Source organism: Mirounga leonina, unplaced genomic scaffold (genome assembly GCF_011800145.1).
Source record: "Mirounga leonina isolate KUSES-001 unplaced genomic scaffold, KU_Mleo_1.0 Mir_101664, whole genome shotgun sequence".
NCBI classification, from domain to species: Eukaryota; Metazoa; Chordata; class Mammalia; order Carnivora; family Phocidae; genus Mirounga; species Mirounga leonina.
In genome coordinates this window covers 29,348,979-29,366,059 of record NW_023270175.1, presented here as the reverse complement: position 1 = coordinate 29,366,059, position 17,081 = coordinate 29,348,979, and the positions used below count along the sequence as shown (strand labels likewise).

The 17,081-nt window shown below is 39.8% G+C and overlaps 1 long non-coding RNA gene across 1 annotated transcript in view; it reads left to right on the top strand.

Annotated features, from left to right (window-relative positions):
• Positions 1-17,081, top strand: part of LOC118011786 — a 43,837-nt gene that overhangs the window by 8,428 nt on the left and 18,328 nt on the right. Inside the window, exon 2 of the long non-coding RNA XR_004679540.1 lies at positions 12,712-12,838. This is a non-coding gene — a long non-coding RNA (uncharacterized LOC118011786). The remainder of the gene's footprint in view (positions 1-12,711; positions 12,839-17,081) is intronic.

The window sequence follows — 17,081 nt, the reverse complement described above, 5'->3', positions numbered from 1 at the left end:
CAGGCTTCCCGCGGAGCAGGGGGCCCGATGCGGGGCTTGATCCCAGGATCCTGGGATCATGACCCCAGCGGAAGGCAGACGCTCAAAGACTGAGCCACCCAGGCGCCCTTAATGGGAACTTTCAAAAAGTGGGGGCTATCCAGAGTTGCAACAGAGACCATCTATCTGTCCCACAATGCCTAAAATATTCACTCTCTTGCTTTTTGCAGAGAAAGTTTATTGACCCCTTGCCTTAGACTATGGTTACCTGACCACTGAAAAAAAAATCTGGACAGTTTAGGATATCAAATTGTGTTAATAAACGAAATATAGTAATGTCTTCTCTCTGTTGGTCAGTCTTTCAACAACCAAACGCCTTTAACCTTTAAGCAATAAATTGTTTTTTTTTTTTTTTTTGCTTTAGATTATTATAAAATTTAACCAGATTGCCCTCATTCCACTCTAAAATGTATTACACATTAAACAGAAGATACTGAACATAATTTAATAATGCAGTATAACTGCCCGGAATAAGCCTGGGCTCTGGAGTCCAACCAGAGATTTGACAGGATTTGTGCTAATTCCATTAACAAATAGCCCAATGGGCGTTTAGATAAGGACTTAGGAGTTCCAAGGCCTGTCAGATATTTCCCTTTTGTATTCCTCTATTTTGAACAGCTATATGTTCCCAAGAACTTGTCAGCCATCGGTCCTTTCTGCAAAAGGAAAAATTGAGGTCACATCCTCCATTTGGTGGCAATTTGCTCACCTAGCCTGCTGACCTTTCTCTGTATCCTCCATGCTCACCAGCACTGATTTAATCTAGATCAAATTTCCTAGTGTCTAATAAAAGCCAATCAACATCAAAACCAGAAGTATTGCCCTTCTCTGAGCAATAGTAGGACAGAAACAGAAGTTGCAGGAGATGTTACAAAGAACTAAGTAGTGATTATGAACTAACAGCAGTGGGGTGCCTGAGTGACTCAGTCGGTTAGGTGTCCAACTCTTACCTTTGGTTCAGGCCATGATCTCAGGGTGGTGAGATCGAGCCCCACATTGTGTTCCATGCTGGGCATGAAGCCTGCTTGAGATTCTCTCTCTCCCTCTGCCCCTCCCTGCACTCACTCACTCTCTCTCAAAAAATAAAAGTTAATTAATTAACTAACTAACAGCAGAATTTTACCAATTTGCTTAACTGTCTCCAGTAATGACTCTCTTTACAACAATGAAACATCTAGAGTGTGGCGATTTACTGTAGGAATTCAAAGGTTCGGGAGATAGAGTTTTGCCTCAATGAGTTTTTGCAAATGATGATAAATGAGATTTTTCACTTTGCCACAAAAGAGGGATCCTTTACTCCTAGATCTGCGGAAACAGTTTGAATTAATGGCCCTGGAACATTTGGAAAAGACTTTTTTTTTTCTTTCTTTTTTTAATTTAAATTCAATTTGTGAACATATAATACATCCTTAGTTTTTGTTGTATTTTCTTTTTTTTATTATTATTATGTTCAGTTAGCCAACATATAGTACATCATTAGTTTTTGATGTAGTGTTCAACGATTCGTTAGTTGTGTATAATACCCAGTGCTCATCACAACACGTGCCCTCCTTAATACCCATTACCCGGCTACCCCATCCCCCCATCCTCCTCCCTTCTGTAACCCTCAGTTTGTTTCCTGGAGTCCAGAGTCTCTCATGGTTTGTCTCCCTCTTTGATTTCTTCCCAATCAGTTTTCCCTCCCTTCCCCTGTGGTCCTCTGCGCTATTTCTTATGTTCCACATATGAGTGAAACCATATGATAGACTTTCTGATTTTTCTCTCCTGTTTTACTTCTGTTCCGAGCTTTGTTTAGGGAGAGGGGAATAGAGCAAGGTGTAAAGGTACATCTGTCTGCTGACTTGAGCATTTAGAAGGTATTTGGTTTCTCTGTCATCTATGCAAAACCAATAAAAATATAAGCTACTCTAGCAATTTCTTGGTTCTCCTGAAAAAACAAAACAAAACAAAACAATGCTCTTCTGCAGAAAGATCTATCAGGCTCCACAGCTATTGAGATTATACTCTTTACCCACTCAACCACACCCAACCCAAAAATTCCCTGCCTCAGATGCTGGACTGGTAGCAGTTCCTTTGGAATCTTTCACCAGGCTTCCCATAATCAAGAACACAGTTTTCCCCTCTTCTCTGCCACAAAATATCCAGAGTTATCTGAAGGAGGCAATCCTGTCTGAGTTTTGGAAGCCTACTAGAAACCATCCTGGCTTGGTCCTGAAGAAGACTTTGAACTGAAAACCTAACTGTGTTCCTGCACATCACAGGGTGGGTGATTCCCTAGGGACCCTGGCTCCATCTCAGTTCTTATGGAACTAGCGGATATATTTATGCAGAAGCCATTATCACCATGTTTTCCAGAGGATGAGCCTGGAAAAAGTTTTACTATACTTTCTCCCTGGTAGGGTATGTGCAATGGCTTTTTTTAGGCAAGTGGGCTCTGGAAAAGGAACTCCACTTTGCATCACTTCAGAGGGCACTATTGAAATTGCAATCTATGTGAGTGCTTTCCCCTTGGAACTGTGTTGTGCACAACTTACACAACCACACTGTGGTAAGCAAAATAATGGTCCTAAAGATATCCATGAACTAATCCCTGGGAATGACAATATGTTAAGTTACCTGGCAAGGTAAAATTAGGTTGAAGATGGAAAGGCCACTAATCTACTGACCCGGAGAGGAGAAATTAGCCTATGTGATGGGTAATTTTAAGTGTCAACATGTCTGGGCCACAATGCCTAGTTATTTGATCAAACGTTATTTTGGATTTTTCTGTAGAGGTGTTTTTGGGTGAGAAGAACATTTAAATCAGTGGACTTTCAGTAAGGCAGATTGCCCTCCAAAATGTGGGCAGGCCTCATCCAATCAGCTGAAGGCCTTAATAGAACAAAAGACTGACCTCTTCTAAGCAAGAAGGAATCCTCTAGCAGATGGCCTTTGGACTTGAACTGTAACATTGGTGCTTCCCTGGTCGCCAGCCTGTTGGCCCACCCTGCAGATTTGGGACTTGCTGGCCTCTATATTTGCATCAGCCAATTCCTTAAGTCAATCTCTCTCTCTCTCTCTCTCTCTACACACATACACACACACACACACACTGTGGGTTCTGTTTCTCTGGAGAACCCTGGTTAGTACACCTTGCTTTATCCTGTTGGATCTAAGGTAATCACAAGGGCCCTTTAAATGGAAGAGGGTGGCACAAGAGAAGGTCTGAGTGATGGGATGTAAGAACTTAACCTGCGATTGCTGGCTTTAAAGATAGAGGAAGGGACATGAGCCAAGGATGTGGGCAGTCTCTAGAAGCTGGAGAAGGCAAGAAAATAGATTCTCCCTTAGAGTCTCCAGAAGAAACACAGCCCTCCTGACCCCTTGATTTTAGCCAAAGGAGATCCACTTTGGACTTACGATCTCCAGAACTGTAAGAGAGCACATCTGCATTGCTAAGCTGCTCGCTTTGTAGTAACTTGTTCAACAGCAACGGGGAACTCCTACGGCAAGGAAGTGGCCCTTTGCTGGAGTCTGACACCCCTGGGTTCTCACTCGTCTCTACTACCCACCACAGGCCTGCAATCCCTTATCTGAAATTCCAAAATCAAAAAAGCCCTGAAAAATATGTTCTGTAACTTATTTGGCAGCAATACCTGGCTTGATCTGGACTAATATGGAGCTACTTGTAGTCTTTATTTATATCGCTAGATGTGACTATTCATATACTTCAATGCATAAATATTAGTGCATTTGACTATGTGGCATTACCGCTAGAGTTACCTGTGGAAGATGTTATGTAATCTATGGAATACATACCATATATCTTTCTAAAATCCAGAGGTTTCTGAATTTTGAAACATGTCTGACCAGATAAGACTGCAGATCTGAGTATGATCTCAGCGTCCTCATCTGCATGTACTAAACATTCAGTAATTGTAATAGGCGTTCGCCAACATTACCTCCTTCTCTTTTTGCCTCATTCCTGTTCCCTTCTGCTTATGTGTGCACCCACCTGCACCTAATATATTCTACAAATATTTGAATGCCTGCTCTGTATTAGGCCTTGCTCCCTCTCTCCTCTTCTTCGGTGCTTGTACTGAAATAAATCCCTCACAAACAACGATTAAAAAACAACAACAACAACAACAACCTGGCCCAAATTGTCTGCAACAGATAATCTCTGAAACTGACAGACAAACGATGCTGAGGAACGTACTGGTCAAAGGATCAGAGGGATAAGTAGGAAGAAGAAACTTGTTTGCTGAGCAGAGGCAAGCAAAATTGTTTATTAAAAACCCAATGCATACTACAGAGCTGAGAACAAAGAATCCCACAGATACGGTCCCTGGTCTCAGAAGCTTATAGAAAAGCCAGTCTACACTAGAGCAGAGACATCACAGTGACATTAGGATGTTATTGAGAAGACAAACTTTTACAAATATCAGTTGTCTCAAATCATTCAACAAACATTTCTTAATCACCTGTTAAGTGCCAGGACTTTCACATACATGACTTCACTGAACCCTCGTATCAGTGTGACGTACCTTCCTATGACAATATTTAATTGCTGAGAAACTGGTACAGAGAGATGAAGTGACTTGCTCAGGGTGATATGGTGGCAGAGTCAGGATCTGAAGACAATCCCTCTGTTCACATTTGCCTATGCTACACTGCTGCTTACTTTTTAAAAACGCCTCTTGATTTCGATAAATTGGCTGAGGTAGTAGATATGAGAAAACAAAGATTTCCACAGGAGGGATTAGGGAAGAGTTCAAAACATAGCTGAATTCTTTGCTTTGCTAAGGGTTACAGATAGGATCCCTCGAATTTTTTTAAAAAGTGTTCGTCTTCCAGTTCTTAGAAAGAAAAGCCTCACTATCCTTGGGCCAAAATGCATTGTTAGAAGACCTTCTTTTTAACCTTCCAACGACTGGAAAACAAGCAAAAGCTCCTTTCTTTTGAGGGTTTTTCTTCCTTCTCTCCTTACACATGCAGATCACATTCCTTTGAGATGCTGATCTTTTCCCATGATGCACTTGGCTGACAGAAAGACAAGCTTACCTCACAGAAATGCCAGTCGAGTTGACAAGCAAACTCCATCAGTATGCAATGTTTACACAGTACAGTTTAGCAACAGCAGTTCACACAGTCTGCTGTCTTGGATCAGAATTCTAATTAAGCCTTAAATCTTCTGAGTTCAGATTAATTCTTATCACCGAGGTCTTAGACTTTGTGTTGTAGAAATCTGAAGCTTTGTTTGTCTGCAAAGAAAACAGCTTGGTCTGAGCAGTTATGTGTAAACATCCTGGAGCACTGTTTGGGGTGTGAATGCAATTCGCTTTGGTCCACCTCGATTCTTTTTCTCATTAATTACCACCTTCAGTGGTTGCTGAGGATCAGAGAACTGTACTTTTCTGGAGTTGCCTATCTTCCAACTAACACACAAAATAAGTGGGTTTGTGAGACAGATTTCTGGTTGTTGGCAGTAATGACTACTCAGCATCAGGTTACAAGCATCTCTATACCACATAAAAAAAAAGACTGTATCGGTAAGCTTACAGCAAATAGTATCTTAATTCAAACAGTTTCTACTTACTAAACCTTCTGAAGTATACTTCAAACGAGACAGCTGGAAAGCCAAATGCCAATTCCATCTCTTTGAGCTTTTATCTCTTCGACAAATTTCACCATGTCTGTCACAAATGAAGCTTATGAAGTACCAATTACTGTGGAGAAGCCCCATTGAAGTCAATGCTTTCCCCTCCCTTAGTTCAGACTACATTTCATCAACATTTTCACCTAAAATGCTTTATTGGAAATTAAAAAGAAGTGATTAGTGCTAATCCTTTTCCAGAATTAGAAAGTGGCAGAAAAATAACACATTTTAGAACTTCACTCTTTAAAAAAACAATTTTGTTTCCATTGCTATTCCTGAACAATGCACTCTGATGGCAGTTTCAAAGGTGTGGGGGTGGGGAGAGCAATTATCCAGCTAACAAAAGGCTTGTGATTCTCTCTGAGACCAAAATGAAGGATTCCAAATGTTTGACCACGTGCAGGACTTAGCTCCTGGTATTGCCCGAGACACCCCACCCAGGATGTTCTACAGGGTCAACAGGACATTCTACAATTTGAGATCCAATTGAGTGACATTGCCATCTGGTAAGAGCACCACTAAAGGGAGGCAGAAATTGCTAGCCTGGACAAGACACCATATCAATCTGCAAACGGGTGGGAAAAGCGGGGTGTGCTCAAGTGTTAGGCTGACAGTGTCAGAAAGAGGCATAATTTCCTTTCTGCAAATATTGAGTTAAGAGAACATTTCAGGGGGCGCCTGGGTGGCTCAGTCATTGGGCGTCTGCCTTTGGCTCAGGTCACGATCCCAGGGTCCTGGGATCGAGCCCCACATCGGGCTCCCTGCTTCTCCCTCTCCCACTCACCCTGCTTCTGTTCCTTCTCTCGCTGTGTCTCTCTCTGTCAAATAAATAAAATCTTTAAAAAAAGAACATTTCAGAATCATTCCCATTTTGTTGGATATGGCCATGCATTTCACATATCAGCAAAAATGAGCTTGGATTCCACAGACCTGAAGTATGGAGAGGACCATTCCAAAGTTATTTAAAAAGAGGGAGGTTTCAAGGATTCTGGACTTGGGGGCTAGTTGCACAACTCAGGGGAGGGATGGAGAGTGAAGAGAGAACTGCTTCCTGAACTAGGAGACAGATTATTGGTCGTGAACCAACACTGCCCCTCCCCGTGAGCCTGGCACAGGTCATGGCCCATAACAGGACCTCAGTAAATATCTGATGGATTGAAGAGAAGATTTTTGATCAGGAAAGTAAAGTGATGAGAACTAACTTTAGGAAAATTCACTTGGTAGCATTATGCAGGCTGACCTAGATCTGGAAGAAACTGGAGAAGGGGAGAACCACCAAGAAGCAGAATGATATATGAATGGAAATTATGAATTAAAAATAAAGCAGCAGGTCAACCTAATTAGTAATCAGGAAAATACAAATTAAAATAACAATGAAATAATTTTCCCCTGTCAGATTTGCAATGAATAAGAAGTCTAGCAATATCAAGTGTTAGCAAGGTTTTGAGAAAAGAGACCTTTTGGAGAACAACTTGACAGTATCTCATAGGATTTAAAATGTACAAATCCTTTGACTCAGGAATTTTACCTAGGGAAATAATATCACTTATTATTAAGAGTTCATTATTATTATAAGAGTGAGCAAGGCCTAGGTATACTGACATGAAGTGATCATCACAATATGCTACTGGGGGAAAAAAAAACAAGTTAACATACTAATGTATATAGCATGATCCCATTTCTATAAAAATAACCAAAACCAATGAAATATGCATATATATGTATAGAAAAAAGTCTGGAAGGATACACACCAAACTATTATTTTTTTTTTTTTAAAGATTTTATTTATTCATGAGAGACAGAGAGAGAGAGGCAGAGGGAGAAGCAGGCTCCCAAGGAGCAGGGAGCCTGATGTGGGACTCGATCCCAGGACCCTGGGATCATGACCTGAGCCAAAGGCAGACGCTTAACCATCTGAGCCACCCAGGTGCCCCACACCAAACTATTATTAACTGAAGCTATCTTTTTGTTTTGATTATTGAGTTGGAAGTATGCCTAAGACATACTGTTAAGTGAAAAAAGCATGTCATAGTGAAATATGCATAGTATGATCCTATGTAGGTATTTGTGTATGTACATTTCAGTCAGTTTCTACTGTTACAACAAATACCATAGACTGGGTGGTTTAAATGATAGAAATTTATTTCTCACAGTTCTGGAGGCTAGAAAATCTGAGATCAAGGTGCTGGCAGCTTCAGTGTCTGGTCAGAGCCTCCTTCCTGATTTGTAGACAGCCACCTTCTTACTGTACCCTTACATGGCCAAGAGAGAACCTCTCTCTTGTGTCTTATAAGGGCATTAACCCCATTCACGAGGGCTCTATTGTCATGACCTAATTACCTCCCAAAGGCCCCAGCTCCAAATACCACCACATTGGAGACTAGGGCTTCAACATATGAATTTGGGGAAGGGGGTCACCTTGTTATGCTCATATATAAATAGAAAATGGCCTGGGAGCACTCATACCAATGATTCCAAGGAGACATCTGTGGTTACCTCTGAGCAAAAAAGTAGGATGTGTGTGGGGTGGAGGGTACTGTAAGGATAAGGTTGATGAAGCTGGTTGGTGAAAGGACATTTTCATTGTTTATATATATAATTTTGCATTAGTTATATTTTTATAATAACCATGTATAAATTTAGAAAATTTTGCTTGTTTTGAGAAAAATATATCAAAAAAACAACCCCAGGTTTGTATGGTGTTCATTCTGAACCCATCTATGGGCCACTTAGAAGCCACCCCAGAGCCATTCAGCTGCAGATCACCACTTGAAATACAAGTTGGCTCATTCTCCCCAGGGCCAAGTCCACCCACTGAGGCAGTTAATCACAGCCTTTTGATACTCTCACATATGGAAGCTCAAAAGGGAGATTCATCAGATGAAGCTCCAGTGATAGGTGCTGCCCAGAATCCCCATCCCCACCACACACACACACACACACACACACACACACTGCAACAGTTATCTTGGTCCTTGGGAAATTCTGTACAAAATCACTGTGGCATGACTTTGGTGCCCTAGTTTGCTGATGCTCTGGATGACTAGTTAAACTGCAAATCGATCTGTTCTCATCCTAGGCAATGTCTCACCACAATACACACTGTAGATCAAATGGCACATTGCTTACACATCTAGCTAAAGCACAAGGTAGGGTTTCCGTCAAGCAACTGTAATTTATACCTCTTCTTCTTAAATAGAGAGCCCCTGTGTTTCCTACAGGCACACAATTCTTCCAAACTGGGCATACTTCTTTTGGAGCTGTCCATATCTGGGGCACTGGTGTCTCCTGGGGATAATTGTAAGTCAGCATCTGTACTGAGTGAAGACGGCTTTAGCACCACCGTTGGCTCCAGTTGTTTTATGATGTGTCACATTTTCAGACAATACAGTTCTGGGGAATTGACATAAGCAAAGTGAAACTTATACTTAATAGAGACTTTTTTTAAAGGACACCTAGGAGGCTTCCATTAGGATTCTTCGTGAAGTTTTGTTTTAGCTGTTTTTTAAATTATTTGAAGGCAGAAAATGAAACCACTAATCCTCATTCTATCATATGACATTCATTCATTCATTCATTTCACTTCATTCATTCATTCAACTAATATTTTCTGAGTACCATTTATTTAACAAACATTTACTGCAACCTACTATGTTCCAGAAACTGTGCCAGGCACTGAAATGCAGCATTCTCTGTGGATGACAGTCCTGGGTGACAAATGCTGGCATGGAAGAAAAAGAATCATCTCTGCCTTCACTGCTGTCAGAGATATTGACACTCAACTAACTTGGTTCAATTAGCTCTTCTTTTTTTAAGATCTGATTTATTTATTTATTTATTTGAGAGCGAGAGAATGCACGTGTGAGCGGGACAGAAGAAGAGAGAGAATCTCAAGCAGAATCCGTGCTCAGTATGGAGCCCAGCATGGAACTCAATCTCACAACCCTGAGATCGTGATCTGAGCCAAAACCACGAGTCGGATGTTTGACTGAGCCACCCAGGCACCCCCCCCAATTAGCTGTTCTTAGCTCCCCCACCATCTATTCATTCATCAACACATGTATATATTGAGTTCCAGGCATTGTATTAGGCATTAGGGATGCAACTATGAGTAAAATGAAACAAAGCCCCAGCCTGGAGTGTTCTCTGTTCATCACATAATCACACACGTAGCACAAAATTGCAACAATGACACATACACCAAGATATCCATTGTGCCCCTCATTCCTGCCCCCCACCCTCATAAAATCCAACTAAAGCAGCTTCACTTTAATCTGTTTTATGTATTGGACTTTCAGGTAAGATTTATTTAGGGCAAAAATGAGGTTTGATTGTTTAAAGTTGAAAAATTAACTTTGTGTTATTACATTAGCTATGAATTTTCTTTCTACTGAATCTTCACAACTATATGCCTCAAATCTGGGAAGATGGGCTTTCTCAAAAATTATTTCTTAATCTCACGGACAGGTTCTTATTTCCCTAGGATTTTACATTCCCTCATTTCATAATCATTTCCTCTGAGATTTTCATCTATCTTTACAGCCCAAATGAATTCTTATCAGTGCACAAAAATCAAGCAATAAGGAATTAATCTTGCTGACTCACCTACTTCCTATATAAGGAGCTTTGTCTCTAATGCAAACTCAATTCATCCTTGATGATGAGTATAACCTGTTAAATTGATTTAAGAGCAGACACTAAACTCCCATGACTACCCCCACTAGGTACAAACCTGTTTGATGTGTTGAACAAAAATGTCCTTACCTTCTACTTAGCAGGCATTATTTGATAGTGTCCAACTATGATATTGTACTTATTCCCACCCCTGCACAAATAACAATGATCATTTCCTTACACTAGAATGATATAACACGATCTATAAAGGACTTCAAATGTACCACCTTATTTGATCCTTCAACACCTCAGGAACTTACAAATAGTATTTGAAAATGGCACAATACAACGAGTCAGCCACATTTGTCAATGCTTTACTTTTGAGTGTGAGGAATGCCTGTTTTCCAGTGATATTATCCATGCTTATTAAAGTTCTGGGTTACTAACAAACCAAAAAAAAAAAAAAAAAAAAAAGAGGAAGAAGTATTTACGTATTTTCTGTTGTATGAAATTTCAATTATGCCCTGACTTCCAATTTCCCATTTATAGGTTGTTAAGTTATGGGATTATGCTGATTACAGGCAAACCTTAAAGATGTGGAAGTTGATTAGTTAAACATTGTGTTTTGGTCAAACATGCTACCATAGCTAACCAAACTACATCCAGATCTTCATTATGCAAATAGGATATTGACATATTTCTATGCTTCTCCTAGTTATTTGAATGTTTCTGAGCAGATAGTACAGCCTGAACCCACTAAAAGAAACTGGAGTAGGTTGAATGGTAACCTCCCAAAAGATACGTACATATACATCCAAATACTTGGAACCTGTGAATGTTGCCTTATTTGGGGGGGGGAAAAAAAAGGGTCTTTGCAGATATAATTAAAGATCTTGAGATGAGATCATCCTGCATTATCCAGATTGGCCCCCCATGCAATGACAAGTTTCCTAAGAAGAAAACATAAGGGGACACAAACCTACGGAGGAGAAGGTAAGAATGTGAAGATAGAGGCAGAGATTGAAGAGATGCTGCCATAGCCAAGGAAGACCTGGAGCCACCAGAAGCTGCAAAAGTAAAGGAAGAAACTCCTCTAGAGACTCCAGAGGGAGTGTGGCCCTGCAGATACCTTGATTTCAGACTTCTAACCCTCAGAGCCATGAGAGAATAAATTTCTGTTATTTTAAACCACCCACTTTGTGGTGATGTGTTAAAATCACTGGAAACAAATACACCAACCAAGTGAAAAGTTCAAGTACTTGTAGCCATTCCTCACATTAAAGTCTGGACATTGACTCTGTTCTTATTCAGTCAGATTCCTCGTATGACTAACCAGGTCATACCAGAAGAGGTATAAATTACAGTTGCTTGAAGGAAACCCTACCTGGTGATTGAGCAAGGATAAACTTTTAGCCTTTCTAAAATTGTAATTCTACTTCAGAAGCCTTTTAAAAATTAACATTTTTAAATTCAAGCAAAAAAAAAAAGAGCTGAATTTTCTACTATGAAATCACCACAAAGAAATTACTTATTTCAAAGTCCTCGATTAAACCTTGTATTTTGGGGGCACCTGTGTGGCTCAGTCAGTTAAGCGTCTGACTCGATTTCGGCTCAGGTCAGGATCTCAGGATTGTGAGATGGAGCCCTGTGTCCAGCTCCACGCTGGACATGGAGCCTGCTTGAGATTCTCTCTCTCCCTCTCTCTTTGCCCCTCCTCCACTCCCTCCCCTAAAAAAAAAAAAAGTTTAAACTTTGTTATTTTGGTTTACTGTTGTAGAAAATGTACAATGCTGTGTCTATAAACATCTAAAGAGAAACTTCTAAAATCATTGCAATTAAATCTTAGTGCAATATGATTTTTGCTTGCTTCTGAAATATTCTCTATTTTTATTGCTCTAATTCAGTTAGCTAGAATGTTTTATATTTAGAAACTCAGTATGTGGGGGGGGGGGGGGGGGGGGGGGGGGGATGGGTGTTTCAATAGACCACTAAGCTATTCAAGGGTATGCTTCTGCTCTAGCTGGGCTTCTCATATGACATTATTTACTGTATTCACTGCACATTAGGTAAAATAACAGTGGAAAAATAAAAATCGGTTTTACTTAGCATTGCTAGCATAAATTTAAAAAAACAAATGGCCAAATCTATCAGAGTTTACTAAATATTATGCCTTTTATCATATTTGTGCCATAAAACACTTACACCAAACAAAAACTCTTTTCATATAGCTTCTAATTATAATCCAGATCATAGAAAACAGTTCTCATTATGGAAAGAATATGAATGTAAATTTGATCTGCATGAAAAAGGTCACAGTGTTATTTTACTTCAAAAGTTACACAAAACATGTGACTATTTTTACTCTGAAAAGATGTAGCGGATTTCTTTGAACTCTTGTTAATTACTTCAATCCTTCTTAGTTTTGACAGCCTGGAGTTGTAGAAAAGGCCATTGTCTCTGATGTTAGAAGACTTGGCCATTATCCCTGCCCTGATGGTGTGAATGTAGCCTCTGGAAACCCCCGATTGTTCATCTGAAAACACGAAGGTAAAAGCATCCGCGCCACCTACCTCAGAGTCATTACCAGCATCTCTACTGAAATTTCACTCATCCTTGGGTAAGACCATCACACCTCCCTGTAAAGTGGTTCCTATAGCTGCACGTTGGAATCTCCCGGGAGGCTGGGACCACTCCCAGAGATCCCAAATTGACTGGTTTAGGGTTTGATGTCTATACTAAAACATTTTTAAAGTCCTCTAGATGATTTTAACGTATAGCCAGAGTTTAGAACCACTGCTGTAAAGCCTTTTTTCAATCTACCCCTGCAGAATTCATCCGTATCTCACTGATACTCTTAACTTAATCAAACTCTATTTAAGTGACTTGCTCAAACAACTGAAATGCTTCCTTCCCCCTGTAAAACATACTAACTAGTGACCTCAGGAAATTCACAGATGATCGATTACTCCCTGAAAATGGCAACAGCTAAAGTTTATGTAAGGTACTGCTCCAAGAATTCTACAAGTACTAACTCATACAATCCTCACAATAACACCAATATCATCCCCCATTTAATTGATGAGAACACTGGGACCAGAGAAATTAAGTAAATGGCTCACAGTCAGCATGCAATACCCTGAGCCGTGGTTTGAACCAGGGTAGTCACTAGGCAACACTGCAGCCCAGTGGAATGACTGCTCACTTTTGCTCCCACCAAGTGGGCTATATGCCTAAGGAAAATCGGTATTGTTTGTTCCCAAACCTGCTTATGCCTGTTGTGTTATAATTCCATAATTTAGTTAACTGTTATGTCAATACCACCCCCCAAAAACCAGATGAGTGCAAAAACAAAGAGTTGCTATGTCTATGAATACTGAGATGATTGTTTTGGAAGGAAACTCACTAAAAAATTGCTATCAAATTTAAGTGTGGGAGAGGCAACTATAAATTATTTGTGAAAAATCATTAAAATCTAAGATTCTGTGCCCTGATTGCTTTCCAAACATTTTTTATTTAATTTTGTGTTCCAACTCAAAGAAGCTGACACTGTAAACCGTAAGTAAAACATTATGGATATAGTTAAGCAACAAAGAGGAGGGAAACTTCACTCAGCAGATCCATAATCAAAGAAAAGGTCTTAGACCTGTATCAAAATATAAGCAAGTATATACATGTATGTATTTAAATTAAAATAGAATATTTCAGGTATGTATATATAATTTTTTATAATTATCCAATTTAATCAATTTTTAAATTGACCAACCACTAATACCCATCACGTTGGCTAAAAGTCTAAAGAAACAGAATACTCTTTATTGTTTGGTATGCTGACTATCTATTTACAAGTCTGTTTCCCTCACCTTATTATGAGTACCTTGAGGACAGGGACACCATCTGATTCATCATTTCATGTTCAGGCCTAAAACAGTGCCTAGAACAGAATAGAAACTCAATTAATATAAAATTAAAGGAGATCATGTTTGTGAAAGTACTTTAAAGCTATAAAGGGCTGTGGGACTGTGGGCTGTGAATGGGCACACACATGAGTTTGTTATGGTTTCTCAAGGTAGACACTCAGGAATACAACCACTCCCAGGGTTAATCAGAAATGTCAGTAGAACCTGTTGGCTCAAAGAGTGGGTTCTAGAGTCAGACTTAGTTTTGAATCCTGGCTTCCCAACTTTCTAGCTGGGTGACCATGGAAGATGGTAGATGCTTAGCACTAAGACTATCAGTCAGAGTGACTTCAAGTATGTTATTCTAAGAAAACCAAAAGAGTTACAGCTCCAGTCTTTCCTATCTGAAATTAAAATCTCCACAGAAACAGCATCATAATGAACATTCCCACTTAATAATCTGGCATTTCTTTAACACTTTTACAATCAGTACATTTTTACATCAATATGATTGGCAGTTTGGTTTTGTCTTGGGCCCACCACCTTGTGAGCTAGGTAGTGCGGATGTTATTAGATTCTACTGTGTCAGTAAATCCCCCTGGTTGCTGAGCAATGAAGGGGCTTGCCTGGGATCACACAACAGGCCAGCGGTGGCATTAAACTAGGATCCTGTGTTCTTGACAATCAATCTAGGGCTCTCTCCTTAAATGTCAATGTAAGTGAAGGAGGGTTGACTGGTGAGCCAAGCTAGGAGAGCAATGAGTGAAGGAAATATAGGTTATTATAGTGATGTGATCTATTTTGTATGCATTGGCTCATGGATTCTGAGGATCATCTAGATATGATAGGAACTGATCAAGCACCAACTACGTACCAGGCACTGTGCTGAGCAGATTGCGTTTATTGTCTCATTGAAGTTTTCTGTTGCTCAGACCAAAAAACATGAAGTCTCCTCAACTCCATTCTTTCTCTCTGACCCCACACCTCGTCTGTCAGAAAATCCTGTCATGTTGCTATCAAAATCTACCCAGGGTAGGCCCACTTTTAACCCCCTTCAATACTATTTCTCATCATCTCTCACTCAATTATGGCAATCACTTCCCCCACTAGCCTCCCTCCTTCCACCTTTTTCCTACCTCAATTTATTCTCAACACAGCAGCCCTAGTGATCCTTTGAAAACCTGGATTACACTATGCCACCACTCTGCTCAAAGCCCTGCCATGTCTCCCAGTTTCACTCCGAGTAAAAACCAAAGTCTTGACAGCAGCCTATGAGGCCTGCATGATCTTCCAAACTGCCCTCCATATGGTTCCCTTCCTCTTCCTGGTCTTTGCACTTGCTGTGCTTTCTCCTTGGAATGCTCTTTTCTAAGAATCTGCAAGGCCTTTCCCCTCACCTTCAGATTTCTGCTCAAATACTATCTAATCAGAGAAGCCTTCCCTGACCACTCTAGTTAAAATGATTTTCTTCTCCCTACCCCAGTAGTCCCTAGCCTTTCATGCTTTTCTTTCTACAGCACTTATTCCATATGATATACTAAAATTTTCTCTTACATATTTTATTTGTGTGTTCCCTTACAAGAATGTAGGCCCATGAGGCCTCCAGCACCTAGAACAGTGCCAGATGCAGAATATGTTCTCAAGAAGTATTTGTTGATTAATACAAAAAAGAGTCGTGTACCATAATTATTCTCATTTTCCAGAAAAGAAAATGTAGGGCCACAGAGTTTAAGTGATTTGGTTAGGGTCACTCATCTCGTAAGAGAGGAGTCAGGAGTTGAATGCAGGCCTACCTCTGTAAAGATAGAATTCTGCATATGTGTGCCTCTCTCTCATTTTTCTTTCTCCCTCTATCTTTTATATGATAAGTTGCATCTTTTTAGAAAAACTTCTTTCATGAGACTCATCAGCTCAGAATGCACTAAAATTTGTATTTCAAAATGATTCATTAAAAATTTATTCCAATGTTGTCACAGCCTAAAAAATACTCTTAACATCTCTAGTAACAGTTGCATCAGCAGAAAGATCCTTCTCAAAATTAAAAATCATTGAAAATTACTTGCAATCTTGCATTTGCCAAGAACAATTGATGATTCTTTCAATTTTATCGATTGAAAATAAACTTGTTTAGGAGTGCCTGGGTGGCTCAGTAGGTTAAGCAGCCGACTCTGGATTCCAGCTCAGGTCATAATCTCAGGGCCCTAGGATTGAGCCCCATGTTGGGCTCTGTGCTCAGTGGGGATTCTGCTTGAGATTCTCTCTCTCCCTCTGCCCCTTCCCCCACTTGTGCACGCAAGTGCTCTCTCTCTCTCTCTCTCTCTAAAATAAATAAATCTTTAAAAAAAAAGAAAAGAGACTTGTTATAAGTATAAATTTGGATTATATAATTAATAAGTTTGCAGAAACATGAACCAGAAGTCCTGTGATATGCTGATAATATTATCATTATCATTTATTGTATTTATCAAATTATGACACCAAAATATTATTATTTGCATTTTCAAAGGTTATATTCTTACTCATATATCACTATTACTCCTAATATATTTCATAAGTAATCAATTATTTTTAAAGGGAAAAGCTTTATATTTTTGTTCCTTTAATGTTACTTTTTTCTGCCTTTTGAACAAGGGGTTCTGTATTTTCATTTTGTACTGGTTCTTTGAAAAGAAATACATGGAGATAATACCCTAAGAAGATATTTCCCCTTCCAAGTTTGATATGTAGCCTGCCATGCTTTAGGACTGTACCATCCCCCCACCTCCTACCTGACTCTGCTGCCATATACACACAGCTAATAAAGTGAACTTGCCCATGTCTTATATATAATTTAATTAGGGCCCAGCATTAGCCAGGGACTAATTACCTGATTAATGTTGAAATGCTCTAAATTG